Source organism: Ovis aries, chromosome 3, assembly GCF_016772045.2.
Source record: "Ovis aries strain OAR_USU_Benz2616 breed Rambouillet chromosome 3, ARS-UI_Ramb_v3.0, whole genome shotgun sequence".
Lineage (NCBI taxonomy): Eukaryota > Metazoa > Chordata > Mammalia > Artiodactyla > Bovidae > Ovis > Ovis aries.
In genome coordinates, this window is record NC_056056.1 from 45,941,639 (window position 1) to 45,959,937 (window position 18,299).

Sequence of the window (18,299 nt, forward strand, 5' to 3'; positions counted from 1 at the left end):
GGCCTCTCAGAGATGCACCTGCTTCTGTCTCAGGGTGGGTGCAAGGCCTTCGCATGGTCTCCTTAGAGGATAATGAGCCTTCAGATACTGATTCCCTGGATTTCCCTGGTGGTACAGTGGATAAGAATTCGCCTGCTAATACAGAGGACATGGGTTTGATTTCTGGTCCCAGAAGATTCCACATTCCTCAGGGCAACTGAACCGGTGCACCACAACTCTTGAAGCCCGCAAGCTGCAACTACTGAAGCCCTTGTTCCCTAGAGCCCATGCTCTGCAACAAGAAGTCACCACACTGAGAAGCCTGCGTTCATGGCCACTAGAGAAAGCTTGCACGCAGCAAGGAAAACCAAGCTCAACCAAAAATAAAAGATTAAATTAAAAATAATTTTTTTGTAAAGATTGGCTGCAGCCTGGGATGGCCACAGCTCCTGGGCAAGTAACCTCAGGCTGTCAAAACCCTGGGCCAGGGCTCCAAATTTCCTGTAGTTCACCCCAGTGACTGAACCAGGTTGCGTCAAGAGGTAAAAATGGTTGGGTGAAATGGCTGCCTGGACCAGGGGTTCTCAAAGTGTTATTCCAGGTCTAGCAGCATCAGCATCATGTGGGGACTGAGGAATGCAAATTCTCAGGCCATCCCAGACCTATCAAATTGGAAACTCCAGGGATGAGGCCTAGCGATCTGTGTTCTAACAAGCCATCGGGGGGAAGTCTGATGTGCATTAAAGTTTGAGAACCGTGACATAGATTCCAAGGTCCATGAGGTAGAGGGATGTGTGCCTTGTACTGGAGTGTATCCTCAGCTCCTCACTAGGTCTGCTGGTATAGTTAACAGTCATGACATTTTTACTGAATGAATGAATGGTTTTAGCTCCACTTGTCACTAACTGCTTCTCTCCAACCATGTGCCAACCAGGACATTTGCAAGCTGATAAGAGAAGGGTGTGGGTATATCTGATGATTCACTCTACCTTCTTGTTATTTCAGTTTGGTCTTTGAATTATTAAGGAGGACTCGCAGCCCATTTCACGTTTTCTTTTTACAGACGAGGCCTTGGCTCTTTGACAGTTTTTTTTTTCCCCCTAATGTCCAGAAACAAAAGCACTTTCCATTTGACTTCAGAACCAAGCTCTCCCCCTACATTATCCTGATTCTGAAGGAAAAGGAGGATATAGCCAGAAGGATATTTTTACCTTTTCAAGTTAAAATGTACCCATGTAATTTTACATCTGGTCCCAGAAGAACCAAGAAATAGAGACCAAGTATTTCTTAGAAATCTTGGCGTGGGCAGGCTGCACAAAAGAAGCCGATCTGCTTCTCTTCAGCGCTCAGTAGGTGGTCAGAGGCTGGGTGGGGTCTGTGCCTTCCCTCATCTGATTCCGAATCACCAGCCAACTTTCAAACTCTCTGCTACTGTAACCTCCTCCTACTGCCTCAAGGCCTGGATTTCTCTGGGCTCAGACCTCCTGAAACCACCCACTTTGTCACCCAGTCCAGTTCCCTTTCACCTGTAACCACACATATTTCAACTGGCAAGATGCTGACCTCAGACCAGCCAGGCACAGTGCCAGGGACGCTGAGATGCTGTCTGTTTCCAGAGCTGTGGCTATCTGCCACTGGCCCTCCCCTTACCAGGTTACACCACACTTGACTGACACACCCTGACCACTGTCTGGGCCATCCACTAGACATCCAGCACCTTCTCTGTTTTGTAAACAAGACCTCTGCAGCTGTGTATAACAGCCAACCATGTTGAGAAACTAACTGGCCCTTGTTTTTGGCCAGCTCTAGGCTCTTAAGAAAAAAAATCAAGTACCCCCCTTCCTCCTAATGGATAACCCGTGCTTAAGTCCTGGGCTCCAAGTTTCCCTTGCCCAGAGAGGTGAGTCTTTGCTCTTATCAAGTGGCTAACGAGCTGGTGGGAGGACTTGCAAGGCAGCTGGGGAGGGAACGGCCCATAGTGCAGAGGGGGAAAGGGGCCTGAGTCATCATCAGGTGCTCCTGACACATAGGCAGCAGCACCCCAGGAGAGGTGGTGCCTTGAGGATGAGAGAGGGTGGCACCAGGGGCAGTGGCCGGAGATCCTCCAACAAGCTGCGTCCTCACTTAGTTCAAAAGACAGGGAGCCAAGAGCCCAGAGGAGATCGTGAGGGCTGTGGAAAGAGGGCACTCAGAGGAGCCACCAATGTCAGCCTGAGACAGGGACTCTTCTCAGGCCTGTGCAAGCCTCTGGTTCCTCTGCACTCCCACAGGCTGGGTGGAGAATGGAGGGAACCTCAATAAAAGACAGAGACTGTCCTTCCTACCAAGCCTAGCAGGTGGGGCCAGGTGAGATGTTAATCATTTCTCACACTGGAGCGGGGGTGGGGATCTCGAAGAAAATTTCACCTCTCCAATAGACGATGAGCTCCTAGAGACAGGGGTCACTTAACACCACCCCAGTACATAACAGTGACAGGCATCCATATTATCGAGCAATCCCACTCCTGGGCATATACCCAGACAAAACTATAATTCAAAACGATATACATACCCTTATGTTCACAGCAGCACTATTTACAATAGCCAAGACATGAAAGCAACCTAAATGTTCACTGAAGATGAACGGATAAAGAAGATATAGTGTGTGTGTGTGTGTATATACACACGTATATATACAATGAAATATTAATCAGCCATCAGAAAGAATGAAATAATGCCATTTGCAGCAACATGGATGAACCTAGAGATTATCAGACTAAGTGAATTAAGTCAGAAAAAGAAAAACAAATACTATATAAATCACTTATATTTGGATTCTAAAATATAACATGAAAAGAATCTTTTTTTAAAAAGTGGGTATATGCATATGTATAACTGATACTTTGCTGGACACCTGAGACTAACACAACATTGTAAATCAACTATACTCCAATAATTTTTTTTTAATGTACACGAATGAACATATCTATAAAACAGAAACAAACTCATGGACACAGAGAACAGACTTATGGTCCCAAAGGGGTCGGGTGTCTGGAAGGGAAGGAATGGGAATGAGATTAGCAGAGGCAAACTCTTATATAGAATGGATAAACAGCAAGGTCCTACTGCATAGCACAGGGAACTATATTCAATATCCTGCGACAAACCACAATGGAAGAGAGTATGAAACAGAATATATATATATGTACAATATATAGATATATATGTAGTATGTATAACTGAGTTACTGTGCTGTACAGAAGACATTAACACAACATTGTAAATTAACTATACTTCAAAAAAAAAAAAAACAGTGACAGGCACAAGGCAGGGGATGAGGGAGCTGGGAGTATGATATGTCTGTGTACTAGTTTTCTTCCTCCTCCTTCTCCTTTCCTCCCTCCCCCTCCTCCCCTTCTTTGCTTCTTCCTCTTTATCCCCTTTCTCGTCCCTTCAGTCCTCCTTTTTCCCTTTTCCTTCTTTTTGTTATCCCAAAGATCTCTCCTTTTCTTCCACTTCTCTTCAAAGCAACTTGTTACGTGTAACTTACACACATTGAAATGTACCCTTTTTAGTGTACCATTCTATTGGGTTTTTTAGCTTATAAACATTTATTAAAGTTGAAAGCTGAATTCCCTAGCAGTCCAGTGGCTAGGGCTCTGCGCTTCCACTGCTGGGGGCACAGATTCAATCCCTGGTCGTGGAACTAAGATCCTATATGGTGCATGCAAAATAGACTTCTATTGATTTTTATAGACCCATCACAATCAAGTTACAGAACATTCCCACCATCCCCAAAGGTTTCCTTATGCCCCTTTGCAGTCAGTGCCTTCCCAAACATGCAGTATCGCTGTTTTTCTGACAGCTTACTGGAAAATATGTATGTATATGGTGGACTTTGGTTTCAGACCTGTTTCCAGCATTGGTGTAAACTATTAAGGATCCCAAAGCAACCAAAAGAACCTAAGACTTGCTGAATGGTCACATCAGTTTCTGTGTGTCCCCATAGGAAGGAAAAGAAAGGAACCACTCCAGGCAAACTATACAGAATTATTGTGTGGATGTCTCCAAACAAGAATTCTAACTGAAGGAAAGATGCCTTCTCTGTTTTGGAGGGCACGACCCACATCAGGCCCCAGGTAGGCTGAAGCTCTGCACAGACTCAGTGATGAGGACCCTTAGTTTCAGAACTTCTTCTCCATGGCAGCACCTGGCCCCACTGCTGAGACTCTCCCAGGCCTGCCTCTGTTCCACCTGCAACGAGGAATCCTACCTTAGACTTGAATTTTCCCTCTATAATCAGGACCCTGATTCTTTTACTTCTGATAATGTGCCCCTTAGCCAGGGCCAGAAGGATCTCTGCCACTCCAGGAGAGTCACACCTGGCCAAGTGGGTGAGTCCTGCCAAGAATTCACCTGCCAAGGAGCCAACACCACAATAGTGGCTCTGCCTTCAAAGGGCTCCAAAGAGGCCTCTGTGGGCCACATCCAGCCTTTATCTTGATTCTTTCATTCATTATTACACAAGCAGCCCTTGTCATTACAAATAAATCAGAAATATGGAAAAACAAAATGAAAGCAAACAAAATCCCACCAAGTGGCAAAGGACATAAACAGACATTTCTCCAAAGAAGATACATAAATGAACAAGTACAAAGATTGTTCAACATCATTAGTCATTCAGGAAATGAAATTCAAAGCCACAATGAGGCATCACTTCATACCCATTAGTATGGTTGTTACCAAAAAAAAGAAATTAACAAGTGTTGGGACTTCCCTGGTGGTCCAGGGGTTAAGACTCCATGCTTCCACTGCAGGGGCCATGGGTTTGATCCCTGGTTGGGGAAGATCCCCCATGCCTCATGGAGTGGCCAAAAAAAAAAAAAAAAGGAAGAAAAAGAAAGAAAGAAATTACAAGTGTTGGTGAGGATGTGGAGAAACGGAAACCTCATATATTGCTGGTAGAAATGTAAAATGGTGCAACTGCTGTCTAAAATAGTTTGACAGTTATTCCAAAAGTTAAATATAGAATTTTAAAAAGTGAAAGTGTTAGCCGCTCAGTCGTGTCTGACTCTTTGTGATCCCATGGACAGTAGCCCGCCAGTGTCCTCTGTCCATGGAATTTTCCAGGCAAGATACTTGTGGGTTGCCATGCCCTCCTCCAAGGGGTCTTCCTGACCAGGGATTAAACCCACGTTTCCTGCAGCTTCTGTATCGTGGGTGGATTCTTTACCACTGAGCCACTGGGGAAGCCCCAGGGAAGCCCAGCAATTTCACTCCTTGGCACATAACCAGAAGAATTGAAAATAAGTGCACACAGAATAATTTCACTCAAATATTCATAGCAACATTATTCACGATGGCCAAAAGGCAAAAATAACCCAAATTTCCATCAATTGTCCCATAAACAAAATTTGGCATATCTGCACAACATAATCTTATTTGGCAATATAAAGGAATGAAGTATTGACACACACTACAACATGGCCAGACCTTGGAGATACTATGCTAAGAAGCCAGACACAAAAGGTCACCTATTGTTTGATTCCATTTATAGAAAATGTCCAGAATAGGCAAATCCATAGAAACGGAAAAGATTATTTGTTGCCAAGGGCTGGGGAGAGGAGTAACTGCTAATGGCTACAGGATTTCTTTTTCAGGTAATGAAAATGTTTTGGGATTAGACACTGGTGATGCCCAACTCTGTGAATATACCAAAAACTACTGAATTTGACACTTGAAAATGGTGAAGTTTTATAGTGAATATTGAAGTTTATAGTATGTGAATTATATAACCATAAGCATTGAATACTTAGCTTTCCAGCTCTATATTACACATATATGTACTTTTCACAAAGAGATTATAATATTTACATTATTTGTTACCTTGCTTTTGTCACATAACATTTTTGGAATATCTGTCAATAAACTGTCTACTTTTATGGCAACATATATACTGTCATATGGTTAAAACAATTATTTAGCCTATCTCTTATTGTGAGATATTTAGGCTGTTTCCAGTTTTTAACTATGTATCAACAGCTCCTTAAATATACCTCTTGATTTAGATTTCTAATTATTCTCTTAAGATAAATTTCCAGAGGGAGGACCACTGGAATCTCAAGATGTTGAAAGAGTAACTTGCCACCCAGAATTTTGGTGATTTGTGGGCCTATTCAGAAAGCCTTCAGATCTTCCTCAATGCTAGGCACTTTTATTCACTCATCTTTGCTTATTCATAGGTGGAAAAGTTGGAGAAGGCAATGGCACCCCACTCCAGTACTCTTGCCTGGAATATCCCATGGATGGAGGAGCCTGGTGGGCTGCAGTCCATGGGGTCGCTAAGAGTCAGACACGACTGAAGCGACTTAGCAGCAGCAGCAGCAGGTGGAAAAGTGGTACCACATTCCTGCTGGATTTCTAACCACTTTTGCTGCCTGCCCCTTTCTTGCACCAAGACAATTTGCTGCTAAGTTGTCACATTTCATTTTCTAGACTTCCAACCCTCCTAAGCCATCTTCTCTTTGGTGGGATATCTGTATTTATCCAATATCTATACATTTATTCAATACCTTTTTACTGGATGTGTATTTGCTTTATTTTCTTATTAGATATCTTTATACTCACTTTGTTAATATTTATTTATTTGGCTGCTGAGCATGCACACATGCACACATTTAGCTGCACCAAGTCTTGGTCACAACAGGTTGGCTCTCTTTTATTTTTATTTTTTAGTTACTTCATGTGAACTCTTAGTTGTGGCCTGTGGGATCTAGTTCCCAGATCAGGAATCAAACCTGGTCCTCCTGCATTGGGAGCCTGGAGTTTTAGCCACAGGGCCACCAGGGAAGTCTCTGTTCCCTTTGAGTTGCTGTTGTTCAGTCAACAAGTCACGTCTGACTATTTGTGATCCCTTGAATTGCAAGATGCCAGGCTTCCCTGTCCTTCACTATCTCCCTGAGTTTGCTCAAACTCATGTCCATTGAGTCAGTGATGCCATCCAACCATCTCATCCTCTGTTGCCCCCTTCTCCTCCTGCCCTCCATCTTTCCCAGCATCAGAGTCAGCTCTTCACATCAGGTGGCCAAAGTATTGGAGCTTCAGCTTCAGCATCAGTCCTTCCAATGAATATTCAGGGTTGATTTCCTTTAGAATTGACTGGTTTGATCTCCTTGCTGTCCAAGGGACTCTTCTCCAGCACCACAATTTCAAAGCATCAATTCTTTAGCAATCAGCCTTCCCTATTCACTTTAATATTGATCACGTATCTCTTTTGTTGTGTCCTAATTTACTCTTCACACACCCTTGGATGTAGGTAGTACATCTTCTTCACAGATGACTGAGGCTCAGAAATCATTGACCCTACAAGTGACAGAGCCAAGACTCAAACCCACCACTGTCTCATTCATCCATGACTGTCTTATCCGCAACTGGGATCATGCCCACCCCTCCCTGAACTTCTTTGAAATCTCTATTCCTAAGACTTAGAGTGCATTGACTGTACACATGTCACCTGCTCCTCCCGAGGTTTCAAACATTCCCAGCAACAATTCCCTTGATGTCCCCACATCTGAGAGGGCAGGAGACCCCACCCTCAGATGCCCAGGCCCTGAAACAAGGCCTTATACCCTAAGTCCACCTGGATGATCATCATTGGAAGTCAACTTCCTCAAAGTATACAGCTCAGAGCTCAAAGCCCCACAGAAACTGAGCCCCAGGATACCCACAAAAACAAGGAGCATTTTTGTAAGAATGAGGTTTCATCTAAACTGTGCCCAAAATGTTGATACTTCTGGCACAGTGGGCAGTTTTCCACAGAAACTCAATTCAAGACCAGTGTGTATTTTATAAGAACTTGGCTCCTAAGACACAGAGTTCCTGTAAGTGAAACGGGAGTCACTGCAGTCAGTTTGCAAAGCTCTGCAGAGCAGGTAGATGAGGAATCCATCTCAGGGTGAGGAGCGAACCATATGCCTAATGACACCTGATGTTCTGACAACATGCTAGGTCAGCTGGGGTCACTCACTGCAGTCCCACTGTATAGACTAAAAAATCAAGGCTCCCAAATTAAACGTGACTTGGGATGTCAAGTAGGGCCTGGACAGTGGCAGGGCTTCAGCCCCCACGTCCCAAACCTTCCCGGGACACCAGGAACTGAAGGATGCTATTAAACTACAGATCACTGACCCCTCGCCCAGTTCGTGGGCCTTGGTTACCATCCCTGGGCTGTTCTATTCATCAGTTTATTTTTGGGCCCCAACCTTTGGGTTTAGAAATCTCCTCTAGCTTCTTCTTGGCATATTTCACATCCTTCTGATTACTTTTTGTTGTATAACAAATCATCCAGACCTAAAAACATAAAAACAAACTTTTTATTATGCTTCCAGATTCTGTGGGTTAGCATTCAGGTGTGGTTAGGGCACTGTTTGGCTGTCTTTTCTCCGCACCATAATACCTGAAGCCTTACCTAGGAAGACTGAAACAGGTAGGGGCAATTCCAAGGGCTGGTTACTGAAATCATTTGGAACTGCAGAGTCCAGTAGTAGCTACAGGTGACTACTCAAATGTACATTTACATTAAAATCCAATAAAATTTAAAATTCAGCGGCTCAGCGGCACTAGCCACATTTTAAGGCTCAAAACCTACCTGTGGCTAGTAGCTACCATACTGGACAGTATAGACAAAGAACACTTCCATTATCTTAGAAAGTTCCGTTGGAAGCCTGCTCTGGAGGCATCTTCCCTTACATGCTGGGCGCCTGGGCTGGGATCTTTGAGTGGAGCATCTCCCTATATGAGGCTTGGGCTTCTCACAGCATGGCTGCTGGTTTCCAAGTGGGCCGGTTTCCTTGAGGGGCAGCATCTGTAGAACAAGCATTCCAAGAGATCAAGGCAGAGGCTGCAAAGCTTCCTTCAGCCTAGCCTCAGAAGTCACATGCATCTTTCTGTCATATTCTATCGGTCCCATGAGAGGATGGTTGCCAGATAAAATACAACTATGCATGGGACATACTTATATTTGTAAAAAATCATTGTTTATCTGATATTCAAATTTAACTGAGCATCTTGCACTTTTATGGGCTAAATCTAACAATCTTACATAGGAGTCACTAGGGTCAGCCAGATTCAAGGTGAGGAGAGTGAGACCTACTTCTTGATGAGGGAGTGGTTAGGTCACATTACAGAGAGCATGTGGGTTGGGAGATATTATTGTGGTTATCTTCAGAAAATTCAGTCTGCCACGTGCTTCCAGGTTCAGTTCAGTCGCTCAGTCATGTCCAACTCTTTACGACTCCATGAATTCCAGCACACCAGGCCTCCCTGTCCATCACCAACTCTCGGAGTTCACTCAAACTCACATCCATCAAGTCCGTGATGCCATCCAGCCATCTCATCCTCTGTCGTCCCCTTTTTCTCCTGCCCTGAATCCTTCCCAGCATCAGAGTTTCTTCCAATGAGTCAACTCACTCTTCACATGAGGTGGCCAAAATACTGGAGTTTCAGCTGTAGCATCATTCCTTCCAAAAGAAATCCCAGGGCTGATCTCCATTAGAATGGACTGATTGGATCTCCTTGCAGTTCAAGGGACTCTCAAGAGTCTTCTCCAACACCACAGTTCAAAAGCATCAATTGTTCGCTGCTCAGCCTTCTTCACAGTCCAACTCTCACATCCATACATGACCACTGGAAAAACCATAGCCTTGACTAGATGGACCTTTGTTGACAGAGTAATGTCTCTGCTTTTGAATATACTATCTAGCTTGGTCATAACTTTTCTTCCAAGGAGTAAGCGTCTTTTAATTTCATGGCTGCAATCACCATCTGCAGTGATTTTGGAGCCCAGAAAAATAGAGTTAGCCACTGTTTCCACTGTTTCTCCATCTAGTTCCCATGAAGTGATGGGACCAGATGCCATGATCTTTGTTTTCTGAATGTTGAGCTTTAAGCCAACTTTTTCACTCTCCTCTTTCACTTTCATCAAGAGGCTTTTTAGTTCCTCTTCACTTTCTGCCATAAGGGTGGTGTCATCTGCATATCTGAGGTTATTGATATTTCTCCCGGCAATCTTGATTCCAGCTTATGCTTCTTCCAGCCCAGTGTTTCTCATGATGTATTCTGCATATAAATTAAATAAGCAGGGTGACAATATACAGCCTTGATGCACTCCTTTTCCTATTTGGAACCAGTCTGTTGTTCCATGTCCAGTTCTAACTGCTGCTTCCTGACCTGCATATAGGTTTCTCAAAAGGCAGGTCAGGTGGTCTGGTATTCCCATCTCTTTCAGAATTTTCCACAGTTTATTGTGATCCACACAGTCAAAGCCTTTGGCATGGTCAATAAAGCAGAAATAGATGTTTTTCTAGAACTCTCTTGCTTTTCCATGATCCAGCGAATGTTGGCAATTTGATCTCTGGTTCCTCTGCCTTTTCTAAAACCAGCTTGAACATCTGGAATTTCATGGTTCACATATTGCTGAAGCCTGGCTTGGAGAATTTTGAGCATTATTTTACTAGCGTGTGAGATGAGTGCAATTGTGCGGTAGTTTGAGCATTCTTTGGCATTGCCTTTCTTTGGGATTGGAATGCAAACTGACTTTTTCCAGTCCTGTGGCCACTGCTGAGTTTTCCAAATTTGCTAGGTCCTCATAGAGTTCAGTTATGAGATCTTCATGGCTCTCCATCACCTAAAACATGATATTTAAGTTTTGTGGCCTGGGTTGATAGAATTGGGAGAAGGGATCCTCCTTCACCTGTTTTCCCTTTCACTCTGAGCTTTGAGGACAGCTATCCTCAGATAGTAGCTCCAAGTCATATGGACAACAGGCATTGGTCTCTGCTGACATCACGATCAAAGTTACAAATAATGCTAACAGATACTCCATAGCACCACTGTAGACAATGTTTTTGCTAAACCAAGGCTCCTCTGAGGTGCAAAGTGCTGTGGACACATTGAGTAATCAGGGAACTTTGTTAGGGACAAATGGCTTTTCATTCAGAGCTCACAAAGGTTCAGTTCAGCAGAAGACAGTTTTCTGTCCTCACTTGCCTGTGGTCAACATAATGCCACACTTGGTGAAGGTATGAGCAAAGCTCTGTGGAGACAGAGATTATCCCTCTCACCAACACCAGCTGTGCCTGTTCCTTGCACAACAGTTGGTGCTATCGGGTCATCTAGAAATACAGGTGTCCTGTGGAGGCCTGCAAGGAAGAGGCCAGGACTTTCTAAGACAGTAGGGGCACTCCCAGTGTTAAGCCCAAGTCTGTCTGAAGACTGTATTCTTGCTCTTTTTATTTTTTCCTATCTCTCTCTTTTTCTTTCTCTCCCTCTAAGTGTCCTGATGTCCTGGGAGTCTGAGTGGGACCCCCATGTGGAGAACAGTTAGGAGCTAGGAAGGTAGGACCTTCCCAAATTAAAGGTGACTTTTATCTCATTAATCACTTTATGGAGACTCAACATGTATCCTGTGCTTCTTTGCCTTTCACTTGGACATGTGTGGAGAGAGGCTGGGACCAAAAGGGGAACAGCAAGTTCATCATAAAAATATTAAGTGTTAAAAAACTGGAAACAGAACTGTCATACACCCCAGCAATCCCACTGCTGGGCATGTACACTGAGGAAAACAGAACTGAAAGAGACACGTGTACCCCAGTGGTCATCACAGCACTGTTCACAATAGCTAGGACATGAAAGCAACCTAGATATCCATCGGCAGGCAAATGGATAAGAAAGCTGTGGTACATGTACACAATGGAATATTTCTCAGCTATTAAAAAGAATACATTTGAATCAGCTCTAATGAAGTGGATGAAACTGGAGCCTATTATACAGAGTGAAGTGAGTCAGAAAGAAAAACACCAATACAGTATATTAACACATATAAATGGAATTTAGAAAGATGGTAACGATGACCCTATATGCAAGATAGCAAAAGAGACACAGATGTAAAGAACAGACTTTTAGACTCTGTGGGAGAAAGCGAGGGTGGGATGATTTGAGAGAATAGCACTGAAACATGTATATTACCATACGTGAAACAGATGACCAGTCCAAGTTCAATGCATGAAACAGGGCACTCAAAGCCGATGCAATGGGACAACCCAGAGGGATGGGATGGGGAGGAAGGTGGGAGAGGGGTTCAGAATGGGGGACACATGTACACCGTGGCTGATTCATGTCAATGTATTCATGTCAAAAACCACCACAATGCTGTAAAGTAATTGCCCTCCAATTAAAATTAATTAATTAATTTTAAAAATGTTAAGTGCAAATAGGAAGGATTGTAAGCTAAATTGTATACAATACAGTCTCAATTTTGTGTTTATATATATATATATATATATACCCATATATCGCAGAAGGCAATGGCACCCCACTCTAGTACTCTTGCCTGGAAAATCCCATGGACGGAGGAGCCTGGTAGGTTGCAGTCCATGGGGTCACTGAGGGTTGGACATGACTGAGCGACTTCACTTTCACTTTTCACTTTCATGCATTGGAGAAGGAAAAGGCAACCCACTCCAGTGTTCTTGCCTGGAGAATCCCAGGGACGGGGGAGCCTGGTGGGCTGCCGTCTATGGGGTCTCACAGAGTTGGACACGACTGATGCGACTTAGCAGCAGCAGCAGCATACCCATACATATATACATCTATTGATTTTTATTTTCTTCTATGTATTCTATATTTTCCTCAATGTGCAATCAGCATATAGTATTTTTATAAGAAACACACAGACATTATTTTTAAAAAAGAACAGACTGTTGGCAGAATTCCAATTTTAAAACAACACTAACAAAAGAGCTGAGTGGCAGTCAGAGATGATTGCTTACTCAGCTGCCCTTTCCTCTCCTTTCCTATTAACAAAAACCTCTTTTGATTCAGGGTAGGTATGCCCAATTGAAGAAGGTTAATTATAATTGATCCAAAGCTCTTCCTCTTTGTTAGTAATTGGCCTAAGGATGACTGGTACATAACCCAGTTCTGGTCAACAAAGCATAAGTGGAAGTCTGTCTATGGTATGGTAAGGAAGATGTTACTCTTTGGTTAAAAATAGTAGAATCACAGGAGGGGAAAAAAACCCTATTTCTCCTTCTTAACCTTCCTGTTAAGATGCTGTCATCTGAAGACAATAGTTGGTGCTATGGCAGCTATGCTGTGACCAAGAGGAAAGACACTGACCACATGTTGAGAGGGCAGAAAGAAAAGACTCTAGGTCTTTGATGACATCATTGAGCCACCAAATTGGCTCTGAAACTACCGATTCTCAGACTCATTATGTAAAATCATTGTCTGTATTGTTGAAACTATTTTAGCTAATATTCTACTATCTGCTACCAAATAAATCCTAAAAAATATTCAGTATCAGGAGATAAGTTTAGAAACCAGGAGTTAAGAGTATATTCAGATGGTTAAAACTACTAGAAGAGCTAGGGAAAGGCCATGTTGAGTGGGACAGGTCAGAGATGTATTCAAAATATTTAATAAAATAATTAAATATTAATGTTTAATAAATATTTGATTATTTAATAATAATTAAATAAAATAGTTAATAACAGTTAATAACTGTTTTATGAACACAAAACAATATGAAAGAACACTGGCCCAATCAGAATGGACACCAGCCATGAACAATAGATACATCCAGGCCAGCGTGTCCCAGGTGAATATCAGTCCCAGAATAGTTACAAAGGGCAAATCAGGGGACTCAATCGGATCTATGCGTAGTAATGAATTTGCTTGGACCAGACTCTGCCCACAGTGTGCCTCTTGAAAGTCCTGGCTCTACCTTCCAAAGCTAAGCCTTCAATCAGCTCAGAATGAATCAATGGCTAGTTCAGGTCCAAAGATGGTGCCCAGAAGTCGTCAGCTCATACACTGAAGTGCTATTAATGTTGCTGCGGTGATGGTGGTTTTGCACTGTTGGTTTTTTGGTAGTTGTTTGTTTTTAATTGAAAAAGTAACACCTGATCTTGGTATAAAAGAATACAAATTCATAATAATAATAAAAAGTGAGTTTCCTTTCTATCCTGGAACTCCCAGAGAGACATTATTAACAAATTGCTGCATACATTTGTATAAATCATACAAATATATATGTGTGAATATATTTATGTCCATTTTTTTTAGCACAGATATGCACTTGCATTTTGTTATTCCCACTATCTCTTAGAGCTCATTCCATATCTGCATATAAATCTACTTCCTTTTCACAATTGTGTAGAATCCATTGTATGGATGTTTCATAACTTATTTAGTGAATGCTCAGTTGATTAACATTTAGGGTGCTTGCCATTACAAACATTGCTGCAATAAACACTGTGTCAGCGTGGTTCAGGATGAAAGGAACAGAATATAGAACTAAAAGTAGCTTAAACCATAAGGATTTATTATTTTACATCACAAGAGATCTAGAGCTAAGTGGTCCCAGTGTGGGTTATGTCAGTGGCCCAACAATGCCATTAAGACAGCAAGTACCTTCCCTATTTCTCTTGCCATGCTCAGAGTGTGGCATTTTGACCCCCAGGTTTGGGAATAAGAGGGCTGCCACTGGCCCAGACAGCCTAGCATCATCCAACTCTGTTCAAAGAGAAGTTAATTTCTCCTTATACATCTCATTTTCTCCAGGAGAAAAACATGTCCCAGAAGCCCTTGTGCCGACTCCCCCCAACACATCATTGGCTAGAACGTGCCCATCCATGAACATGCCCATCCATAAACAGTTACTGGCAGTGACTTCCCTGGTGGTCCAGTGCTTAAGACTCTGCACTCCCAGTACGGGGGGGCATGAGTTCAATCCCTGGTCAAGGACCTATAATCCCACACACCACAGAGCGTGGTCTAAAAAGCAAAGCAAAAACAATCATGGGTCCTTCCCTAGTGGTCCAGTGGTTAAGAATTCACCTGCTAATGCTGGGGATATGGCTCAATCCCTGCTCTGGGAAGATCCCACATGCCCCGGGGAAACTAAGCCCATGTACCACAATTACTGAGCTAGCCTTCCAGAGCCAGACATCTGCAACTACTGAAGCCTGTGTGCCCTAGAGCTTGTGCTTTGCAACAAGAGAAGTCACCCGGGAGCAACAACAAAGACCCAGTATAGCCATAAACAAATAAATAAATAAAATGTTAATAAAAATAATCACTGGAAAAGGGGAATAGAATTATTGGCTCATATCAGTTGAGATTCATCACCCAGTGCCATGGAAGGACATGTTTTCCCTGAGCACAATGTGGCCTGGAACCTGAATCAACTCAAGGTTCCTACTAGAAAGTTTTTCTTTTTCTTTCTTAAGCCTTTTTTAGGCTGAAATATTTACTGCGTGGCAAGCCAGAGTGTCCTCCACTAACACTCTGGCATATCCATCTATGTGTATATATGCAAGTATATTCATGGGTCAAAGTCTTTGCAATAATCTTGTTGGGTCAAAAGTGTTTGTTCATTGAAAATGTGGATAGACATTCGTAGATAAGTAGATAAACAAAATGCAGCATATATAAAAAATGCAATATTATTCAGCCTTGAAAGGGAGTGAAATTCTGAAATATACTATGACACAGACAGACCTTAAAGACACTATGTGACATGAAATAGACCAGATACAAAAAAGACAACTATTGTAATTCCCCTTATCTGAGGTACCTAAAATAGCCAAATTTACAGAGAAAGAAGGGCTTCCCAGGTGGTGCTAGCATTAAAGAACCTGCCTGTCAATGCAGGAAAAGTAAAAGTTCAATCCCTAAATTGAGAAGATCCCCTGGAGGAGGGCATGGCAACCCACTCTAGTACTCTTGTCTGAAGAACCCCACAGACAGGGGAGCCTGGTGGGCTACAGTCCATACGGTTGCAAAGAATCAGACATGATTGAAGTGACCTAACATGCACACAGAAAGGAGAATGATAGCCTTGCCCAGTGGTCTAGTGGTTAAGAATCCTCCTGTTGATGTAAGAGACACAGGTTTGATCCCTGGTCCAGGAAGACCTCACATGTCACTGAGCAACTGAGACCCTGTGCCACAACTCCTGAAGCCTTAGCGCCTGGAGCCCATGCTCAGCAACAAGAAAAACCACTGCAATAAAAAGCCCGCATGGCAATGAAGAGTAGACCCTGCTCGTCCCACCCGAAAAAGCCCGTGGGCAGCAATGAAGATCTAGCACAGCCAAAAATAAATAAACACGTTTTTAAAAGAAAGGAGAATGGTGATTACCAGGGTCTGGGGGAAGGGGGAATGGGAAGTTATTGTTGGAATTTCAGTGTTGAAAGAGTAAAAGAATGCTGGAGAAGGATAGGGGTAATGGTTGTACAACCATGTGAATGGACTTAGTAGCATTGGACTGTACACTTAAATTGGTTATGATGGTAAATTGTATATTTTATTACAATTTTTTTAAAATGCTAGATACTAAATAAATAAAATGCTAGATACTATCCAACTGTCTTCAAAGTGGCTTTAGCATTTAACTCCCCCACCCCTCATACATAAGGCAGTGCTGGTGTTGCCTATAATTGGTTGAGACCAGTGCTAGGTCAAGGGTTCCCAAGTAGTGGCACAGAAGGTCTTGGTGGATATATACAGACCAGCAGTACCTTTATAGGATCCGTAGCAGAAAGGTCTGGTTTTAGAAACAGAAGGAGAATCCCCAGGAGGGAGGGCTAAATAGCCATTCCCTCATCTTCCTGGAGTTTCAGCCACCTTGGGGCTTCCTGTCCTGTGTCAGTCACTTCAACCCCATCATCATGCCTCAGGACCCTGCTGCTCCTCTTCAGTTGTCTGACCTAAGTGAGGACAAAGGTCTAGGGCCCCGCTTCCCCTTAAGATGATCCAAAAATTGGAAATTCAGCAGAAAGTTTACTGTATGACGTTTCAAAGCCACATGATTCTGTGTAACCACCTGCTTGTGAGTCATCTGATTTTTCCAAGGGATGTAACTTGTTTGACCTTCAATTTACAACTGATTAGGCCAGGCTCTGTGAAGTTATACCTAGTGTGAAAGAATATGTTTTGCAAATAACCCTTTCCAGTAAAGATGTAAATGACGCCTGTCTGGTAGAAAAGATAGGCCCAAAGTTTGACTACACTATGAGGACATTAACCTGCTTTGTGCCTAACTCAGCCGTCTTATTTCAGCATTTTTCTTTTCCCTGGCTGTATATACTTCAGTTTATCCTCCTTTGGACTAGCTTTGCCATCACGCTGGTTTCATCCTTCATGAGCTAGATAAACATTCACCAAGGCTCACCGTATGCTCGATGAAGAGCTGTTCCTAACTTTTTAAAAATCATACTTTGACATTCTTAGCCCAGCTGTAGCAGGCTTCCATGATGACTTTGCCAAACATGAAAGAAAGAAACAAGACAAAACAACCTGGCTTCTGGTCTTACATCTGCTTCATGATTTGCCTTGTCCCCAAAGACAACAAGTGGTTGCTGCAATAGGCCACAGTGACCCACCTGCGATTCCATCCCAGCTCCTTACCATCTGAACAGAGAGGAACATCTGACCAGCTGCCAACTCCAGCCCCTTTGGTAGCTCCAACATTAGACCACGAAGAGTGTCAAAGTCTACCACCCAGGTTGGGACGCCATTTTGAGATCTGGGGCTCAACTCTTTCTCAGATGATGAGCAGCACTGTGAAGACTGATCCTGGCTGGGTCCTCCCTCCTCTGAACTCTGGCTGGGACTCTCCCAGCACCCAGCAGTAAAACCACATCCTCATTCACCTGACTTAAACGTGGGCTAGGACATCCTCCACCTCAGAGAGTGGCCTTGTCCTTAACCTTTGCATCTCGGTGGTTCACCCTGTGCCTTCCCAGAGTTTTATTCCCTCTCCTGACCTCATTCCAGTTTCCTATTTCCACTGAACACCTTATGTCATGTGCCACAGTTGTCCCATTCTCTGGGTCCTACCCCTGGAACCCAGCTCCCTGTTGATTTTGAAGAGGTATCACTTGCCCAAGGCAGCTGTATGCATCTGCATGCATGCTAAGTCACTTCAGTTGTGTCCGACTCTTTGTGACCCTATGGATCATACCCCACCAGGCTCCTCTGTCCATGGGATCCTCCAGGCAAGAATACTGCAACCTAATACATGGGCTGACATGGCCTCCTCAAGGGGATCTTCCCCACTCAGGGAGTGAACCCACGTTTCTTACGTCTCCTGCATTAGCAGGTGGGTTCTTTATCTCTAGTGCCACCTGGGAAGCTGAATGCACAGGCCTTTATATAGGCTGGGGAGGGGTCACCACGTTCACATCTGCTAGTCGAGTTGGTGAGTATTCCTGCGCTTTTGAGTGTTTTGCTGACTTCTGCTTCCCAGGCCTCACTCTGTGCTCTCTGGACATTAA

The 18,299-nt window shown here is 43.4% G+C and overlaps 1 non-coding gene across 1 annotated transcript in view; it reads right to left on the minus strand.

The window, feature by feature from the left end:
- Positions 1-17,627, minus strand: part of LOC101117403 (uncharacterized) — a 159,349-nt gene extending 141,722 nt beyond the window's left edge. Inside the window, exon 1 of the transcript XR_009599814.1 lies at positions 17,431-17,627. This is a non-coding gene — a transcript (uncharacterized LOC101117403). The remainder of the gene's footprint in view (positions 1-17,430) is intronic.
- Positions 17,628-18,299: the final 672 nt, after the last annotated feature.